Source organism: Chelonoidis abingdonii, chromosome 1 (assembly GCF_003597395.2).
Source record: "Chelonoidis abingdonii isolate Lonesome George chromosome 1, CheloAbing_2.0, whole genome shotgun sequence".
Lineage (NCBI taxonomy): Eukaryota > Metazoa > Chordata > Testudines > Testudinidae > Chelonoidis > Chelonoidis abingdonii.
The window spans coordinates 159,239,623-159,247,768 of record NC_133769.1 but is presented as its reverse complement, the minus strand read 5'-3'; the positions used below and the strand labels follow the sequence as shown (position 1 = coordinate 159,247,768).

The 8,146-nt window shown below is 48.8% G+C and overlaps 1 protein-coding gene across 1 annotated transcript in view; it reads left to right on the top strand.

The window, feature by feature from the left end:
• The first annotated feature begins 228 nt into the window (after positions 1-228).
• LOC116825979 (galactosylgalactosylxylosylprotein 3-beta-glucuronosyltransferase 1-like) overlaps positions 229-8,146 on the top strand; it is a 44,460-nt gene continuing 36,542 nt past the window's right edge. The window contains exon 1 of the mRNA XM_032782416.2: positions 229-440. The gene's annotated coding sequence lies outside the window, so the exon portion shown is untranslated. The remainder of the gene's footprint in view (positions 441-8,146) is intronic.

The following is an 8,146-nucleotide window of genomic DNA, read 5'->3' as shown; positions in this document are numbered from 1 at the left end:
TACCCTCGCGCCTCTCGTCTCCCCCCCCTCGCACCCCTACCCCAGCTCCCTGCTTAAGGTGGCCCAGCGGGATGCACGTCGGTGCATCCCCACTCTGCAGACCGCCCTCCGGCAGGGTTGCCTTAAGGAGGCTCCTTCGCACAGCCACGAGCGGAGCTGCATTCCCGGCGCTGCCTATAAAAGGGCTCGATCCAGCCAGTGGGCGGCTGAGCAGGATCCACCCTGGAGCCGGGCGAACGTCTGGCGAGCTCCTGCCCGTCAGGGCACCTGCTGGCGCGCTCCGGAGAGGGAGCTAGCGAGCCTGTAGCCGGGTCGGACCCATTTCCTCCCTGCGGTGGGAGCTGCTGGCGAACCACCCCAGCTGACATGTTCAGGTGCAGAATCGCTCTGGATTCCCAGCGAGCCTCATGGTGACCCCTCCAGCCAGCGCATCTCGCCAGGTAGGAGCGAGACCTCGGTTCCTTTCCTGCGCGAGGCTTGGGATGAGGGGGGTTAGGGGAGCAGAGATGACCTTGCCATCTCTGCGCTGCACAAGCACTTCTTTTAACAACATAATCTTTGGAGTAGAAGTGGGCTGACCCAGAACCCCGCATCCAGGCATCCCAAACTTTAGCTGTGCTCAGAATCCAAATCTGGGTCTGAATTTTGTGAGCAAACTCATCTTTGTAATGGGTCAAACTAAAACTGCAGATCAGAACACCCGCAACATATGGGCTGTTCAAAATCCAGATTGGAATTTTCCAGTTTGGGGTCCATATCTTCCATCTATCTATCTCTGTAGCATCTAAGTAACTGTGATAGGATCTCAAATCATGTTACCAAAATTCACTAACTCACCTTTACAGTGGGGCTGTGAAGCTATTGTTCCTGTTTTACAGACAGGGAAACCAAGGTGAAATGACTTGCCCAATGATGCATAGTGAATTGTTGGCAGAGCTGGAGACAGGACCCAGGTGCCCTAGCTTCCAGTCTTCTGTTTAAACTGCTAGGCAACACTCCCTCTCCTGCTCAGTTTGAGAGAGGCTATAGCTCTGTGACGAAGATGGTGTGATGACACACAGGGTATGTCTACACTGCAAAGAAAAATCTGCAGTACTGAGTCTCAGACCCCAAGTCAATTGACTCACTGGGCTTGAGTTACAGGGCCAAAAAAATCAGTGTAGATGTTTGGGCTCAGGCTGGAGCCTGGCCTCTGAGACCCTCCCTCTGGCCAGGTTTCAGTCTACCCTATTGTTCTTACCCATGTCACCCAAGCCCCATGAGCCCAAATCAATTAACCCAGGGTCTGAAACTCGGTGCTGTGAGTCTTTGTTTTGTTTGTTTGTCGGTTGTTGTGTTTGTGGGTATATCTACACTGCAAAAAAACCCAGAGAAACCCAAGACACCACAAATGCCTGATGTCGAATTCCTGTGTAGTGAGTCCAAATCCTTATTTGAACAGGCCATGAAGAAAAAGCAAGTGGACCTTAAAGGTGGGAGGAAGGAGGTAGGGAGGTGTTAAGGGGAAGAAAAACATCTAACCCTTTTTACTTCTGCTCTTAAATAGGTGTTTTCTCGCAAATTTGCTGGTTTCTTAGGAGAATTTTGTTTGGAGTGGAGCTTTCCAAGAGAGGATGGAAAGCGCTTGGCTCTCCCACCTAGCCTTGCCAATCACTCAATCTAACCAGGAGCAGGGGAAGGTGGGAAAGCTATGTTAGCAGCAAAGATATAAGAGTTGGGGGAAGGAAGCCTCAAGATGTTGCAAGTGTGGGAAGCTGCAGCTGATGCCTGAGTAACTCCCTGGAAGGGGCTAGTCTCTGAGTGCAGGGGGAGGCAGGGGTAGATCCACTGAGCAGTGAGATCAGCAGGGCAGAACCAAGCATGTATGCTGCCCAGCAATAGTGACTGGGAATAAATATATAGCTGGTGGCAACATGCAACTTCTGCAGGCTCCTTCTGCCCTGTGGCAGGACAGTGGTAGGAAAGAGGCCTGGGTATGAGTGAAGGAGTACAGCTGCTTTCTGCTGTAGCCTGGTTCCACATCCACTTGAGTTCAAATCTTGTTTGGTTTTAATGTGCAAAACAGCTTTGGAGACCTCTGCCTCATTTCTGCTGGTCACCACCTAGTAGTCTGTCTGCGAGAGGCCCTAGGACAGGTGAGCATTACAAATCAGGAGATGGGTGCATTGAAAGAGCAGCATGGCATTCCAGGAGAGGAGAGACCATTGTAATTCAGGAGATAAATGCACTGACAAAGGGTTGGGGAAGAAAGGCCTGCAGTCATAGAGAAGATTACAAAGCAGGAGAGAGGCGCACTGGCAGAGCTACCTTTGGAGTCCAGGAGTTGAAGAGCTGGGCTGGCGGAAACGACTGCAGGGCAGGAGTGAGGGGCGTTGGCAGGGCTGTGTGGGGAGCCCAGGACTGTAACAGCAGGTGGTGCTGCAGGTCAGGAGTGAGGGCATTAGAAAAGCTGAACCTGTTTCTAGCTACATGCTGCATATCTTCTCTACTCCAAGCCTAGTAGAGAGCTAATGTATTTAGGCAGCTTTTTGTTTTGTTATCTGTGAATTACAGGAAAACAATTGTGTCACACGTGTGACACACACACACTACCTGTGTGCCATTCACAGAGTAGCTGCTGTACATGCCCTGTGAGGGGTAAAGGTGCACAACCAGTCTCCTGGGAACAGCAGCAGCCACTTTCAATGCACTTAACTCTGCACTGAATAAAGGCTCCACAGAACAGTTAGTCTGCATGGTGGGTATGTATAGTACCAAGAGCACTCAATATTGTGGTGTTTTTTTTTTTCCAGAAATCAGTTAATATTGAATTAAAGCACAGTAGCTACATTCAAAATGGCAAAGGAGCCAAGTAATAATAACAATTAATGAATTATTTACACTCGTATATGAGGACTGTGGGCCTCGGAGCACTACACAAGCCACTTATGCAGAGCACCGTTGCAAGGGTGGCTGCTGTCCTTCACGCCAAAGGTGGCTGTATTTCAACACACTGCATGGCAATGGGACAGGAGGTAAAGAATTTGGGCCAAGGACACTGGGGCAAATGCCTACTCTTATGAAAAGGGACAGGAGATTTTTAAGGTGCAAATAGTACACATGGACCTTTTGGTTTTTAAGGTATTTGAAAGATCCAGTGAGGTGTGTGGGACTCAAGAAGTAGTATTGCTCCTTAAAAGTCTTAGAGAAACACCTCCACTGTACATGGCCCTGGGGCCCTTACATTCCATCCTGTTTCCAGACTCAGGGTTATTTAGCAGCAATTGTCCTCTAGGCTGGGAGAGTTTTAAGGACTGTGTCGAAGTAGATAGCAAATGATTAAAATGATATTTGTCTTAATATTTAACAAAATCTATCTACTCTGCACACACATTAAAACTTCTTGCTGCTGGCCCTTGTTGCATTCATACCTGGGGCAATTTTGAAAGGACACTCCCTTCTAGGCTGGCCAGACAGCAAGTCTGAAAAATCGGGACAGGGGGTGGGAGGTAATAGGAGCCTATACAAGGAAAAGATCCCAAATTTGGGACTGACCCTATGAAATCGGGACATCTGGTCACTCTACTCCCTTCATTTCAACAACATGTCAGCACGGGCCAGGAATTCCCAGCATCAAAGGCATACCCAGCATGTTGCCTCTTGGGGTACGTCCACACCACAGTCGGAGGTGTGATTATAGCTGGGGTAGGCACATCTGTGCTAGCTTCAATCTAGCTAGCACACTACAAATAACAGTGAAGATGCAGCAGCACAGGCCCTGGGGCAGGCTGGCAACACAAGCTGTGTACCCAGGGTTCCAGGTGGCTCATACAACCCATACAATGCTCACGCTGGTGCATCCCTCTTTGTTGCTATTTTTTTAGCTGTTACCTAGATTAAAGCTAAGGTGGATATGCCTGCCCCAGGTGCAGTCACACACCCGCTTGCAGTGTAGATGTGTCCGTGGTGGGAGTGAAATGTGGCTTAATTCCAGCAGTGCTTCCTGCAAGGCTTCCATTCCCTACTGACCACAGCACCCCCAGGCTCCTACATCCAGCAGCATCCCCAGCTTCTCCTGTGTTCATGAGCACTTAGTGCACCCCCTACTTCGTATTTCATATCAGCTGCTGCAGGCTGATTCCACCATCCACTTCCAGCAATACCCAAAACACTCTTACCAGGATCGAGTCTGAGCCTGCTTTGAGGCCCCCCTGCATGCCTATAGCCAGCACTCAGAACTACTTCTAATCTCGCTATGCCTCCTCGGGCCAGTGTCCAGAGCACCCCTGGTTCTAACTTCCCTACAACCCATACCAGCGTCCACAGGGCCACTGCTTCCAGCCCTACTTCACCCCTATCATCAGCACCTGCAGCATGGCTACTTCCAGACTCTCTGGCTCATGACCCTGGCTCTCCACAGCAGCTTCTCTTTTGTTTCTCAGCTCAGGCTTTCTGCCCCAAGGGCCTGTGTTTATGGGGAGGTAGGAGAAATCCTTACCTGCAATGAAAGCCACTAATGCTTGTGAGAAACCTTCTACACTCTCACCTTCCCTTACATGAGGCATCCAGAATTGGGCAGAGAAAGCTCTGGAGTCAGTCTTGCAAGTGTACCCAGGGAAAATCACACATGTCCCTGTCCCCATTGTGATCATTGGTCATGTTATGATGTTAGGGGAATCCCAATGTATGTCGAGACAGACCTGACCCAATATCAGGCTCCCGACACACACACACACCCCTCCACTGAACCATGAGAGTATTAAAACCCAAGTCTGCCCTTTGGGACTGGCATCTGGGTCTAATAATAATACTTTGCCTGTCTCTATTGCCTCCCATCAGGATCAGAATGCTTCACACACATTACAGAGCTACCCCTTGCAAGCTCTCACTCCTCATGAAGTTCTGCAGGTCGGTAGGACTATCCCCGCTTTATACATGGGACAAATCTGCACTGCAGTGTCTCCAAGTCCTACAGTGACAGAGCTGGGAATACAACCCAGATCTTCAGACTCCCAGCCCCAGTGCAAGGCTGGAAAAATAGCAAAAGGCCACTGAGCTCATTGTGCTTTAACAAAATGATCAGTTTAAAAATTGCTGGGAGCATCGGATTCAATGGAAGAATAGTCAATACAAGGCACAGGTGAGCCCCAGAACTGGTCTGTGACTAGGGTCTCTAATCACTACAGTACTACAAATACATACTCTGTTGTTGTTCATATTAACCCTGCTCTCAACCATAGGTGTGTGATTGTGTAAACCTCATTCTTGTCTGGGAGGTAAGCTGGGCAGACCCCACTATCCCCCATGTAGAGGATTCAGTCCACCGCTGATAAATGCCTCTAGTTGTGGCTGAATTGCTTTTAATGAACTCGATCCTTTATCTTTCTATGGCGTGGTCTACACTACCAACTTATATTGGTATAACTGTCTCGCAGGGACGTGGAAAATCCACACCCCTGTGCGATGTATTTATGTCAACCTAACCGCAGGTGTAGACAGTGCTCTGCCCACTGAAAGATTTCTCCCATTGACATAGCTACCACTGCTTAGGGAGGGGGAGAACTTGCACCCATGGGAGAAGCTTTCCCGTCAGCATAAGTGTCGTCTTCTCCAGGGGCTCTCAAACTGGGAGTCATGACCTCTCAGGGGGTTGCAAAGTTATTACCTGGGGTTCACAAGCTGTCAGCCTCCACCCCCAAACTCCGCGTCACATTCAGCATTTATAATGGTGTTCAATATAAAAAAAAAAAGTGTTTTTTAATTTATACCGGGGGGGTCGCACTCAGAGGCTGGCTGTGTGAAAGGGGTCACCAATGCAAAAGTTTGAGAAGCAGTGGTTTTCTCTAAGCACTAGAATGGCGCAGTTGTTCTGATGCAGCTGCCATGCTGTAATTGTAAACAAGCTCTAAGTTAAATCAAATGAGATCCATGCAATTTAATGTATGTGAGTCTTTTAGACCAAAATCTCATCTTCTCTGCAGGGACATTAAGGTTCCCTCATCCTTTTCTTAAGAGCTGGAATTTGTCCCACTCTTCTTGGCAAAGATTTCCCCACCCCACTGTTACTGAACATGCTGTACTGTGTAATTGCCTTCCTCCCCACCACCACACCCTGAGCAACTGCATCTTAGTGGTGCTGTCTGCAGGGCCGGCTCTAGCCATTTCGCCGCCCCAAGCATGGCGGCACGCCACGGGGAGCGCTCTGCCGCTCGCCGGTCCTGTGGCTCCGGTGGACCTCCCGCAGGCGTGCCTGTGGATGCTCCACCGGAGCCGCGGGACCAGCGGACCCTCCATAGGCACGCCCGCGGGAGGTCCACCGGAGCCACCTGCCACTCTCCCGGCAACCAGCAGAGCGCCCCCCGCGGCATGCCGCCCCAAGCACACGCTTGGCGCACTGGGGCCTGGAGCCGGCCCTGGCTGTCTCTGTCTAGTTTGTGAAGCGCTTGGGGAGCCTTCGGGAGGAAATAAAAATAGCACGATATAAACTTTTTGGGTGTGCAAGTTAGTGTTAAAAATGTCTTGAGTAGAGATGCAGAGTTTGAATTCAGATCCTTGGTGTTTTTTTTTGGTTTGTTTTTTGTTTTGATTTGAGGTCCAGGTCTTACGAGAACAGGCTGGCTTGCAAGATTGGGAGATTGCCTCGTACATTTGGGGAGATTGGAAAGATTGGGGGTATTTAGTTCAGAGAGAAGAATGTAAGAGAGGACATGACGATATATGGAAATCAATGGCACAGAGTAGGTAGACTAGCACTTCGATTCACCCTTTCTCATAGTAAAAGAGCAAGGGGAAATTTAATTAAATTGAAAGGCAGCAATTGTCATGTTAAGAGGAAATACTCTTACACAATTGAACCAGTAAAACTCGCTGCCCTGAGATACCAGTGGATATGTCTGTGCAGCAACTAGACGCCTATAACTGGCCTGTGCCAGCCAACTCAGGCTCACGGGGCTCGGGCTGCTTCCCGGCTGTGTAGACTTCCAAGCTCAGGCTGGAGCTGGGGCTCTAGGACTCAGCAAGGTGGGAGGATCCCAGAGCACAGTCCTGCCCGAGCCTGGAAACCTACATAGCAGTGAAGCAGCCCAAGTCTCGTGGCACGAGCCAGCCGCAGGTTTTCTTTGCTGTGCTGCAGGGATACCAGTGCAGCTAAGAGCTTGGCAGGATTCTGCAAAGCATGAGCCATTTAGATACCTAATGAAACATCCACTGTTATGTTAAATAGATTCTCAAATGTAGAATGGCTATAAATCCTCATGCTTCACTACCTGCCTAAGGTTAAGAAGCAGCTTCCATACTTGTCCCTTGTAGGACTTCTTGCTCCTTTCTTGGACCATCTGGTCAGAAGGAAGAATAGTGGCCTAGATGGACCTCAAAAGGACTGATCCAGTCTGGCAATTCCTGGGTTCACTTGAATGTGGAAAATAATTCAGTTCAACCTGTCATAAATAGATAGCTAAGGGTTAATGTTTCTTTTACCTGTAAAGGGTTAACAAGGGGAACCAAACACCTGACCAGAGGACCAATCAGGAAACCGGATTTTTCAAAGTGAGGGAGGGAACTTCTGGTTTTGTTTTTGTTCTGTCTGTTTGTTTTCTCTCGGCTATGAGACAAGAGGTTTTCTTTCTATCTCCAAGCTTCTTTCTACCCTTCTGTTACCAAGGTGTGAGTACAAAAGGAAAAGCAATAGGTTTATATTGTATTTTGTATTTACATGTGTGTATCTTGCTGGAATGTTTAAATTGGATATCTTTTGAATCAGACTGTTTATTCCTATTTTCTTATAAGCAATAGCCCTGTATAATCTCTTGAATGCAGAGTTTATATTCTTATGTATTTTCTTTCTTTTTCTATAAAGTTTTCTTTTAAGATGTGTTTGAGTTTTCTCTCTGGGGAGGGGATTCTCTTTGTGTTAGAGCTACAGAGGGAAGCTCGGCAGCACCAGGGAGTTGGTGGGAGGGGGAAAGAGAGATAGGATCATCTCTGTTTCCTTGTGCTTGAGGTTTGTCTCTTTGGGGAAGAAAGGGGACAGGCTTCTTGGTATTGTGATGTAAAGAGATTGCATCAGCTCTCCCAAGTTAGCCCAGAGAGGAAAGTCTGGGTGGGAGAGGGAGGGGGAAGGGAAGTGGAGTATTTCCCTTACCGGTAAGACTCAGAGCTTCTGGGTCTT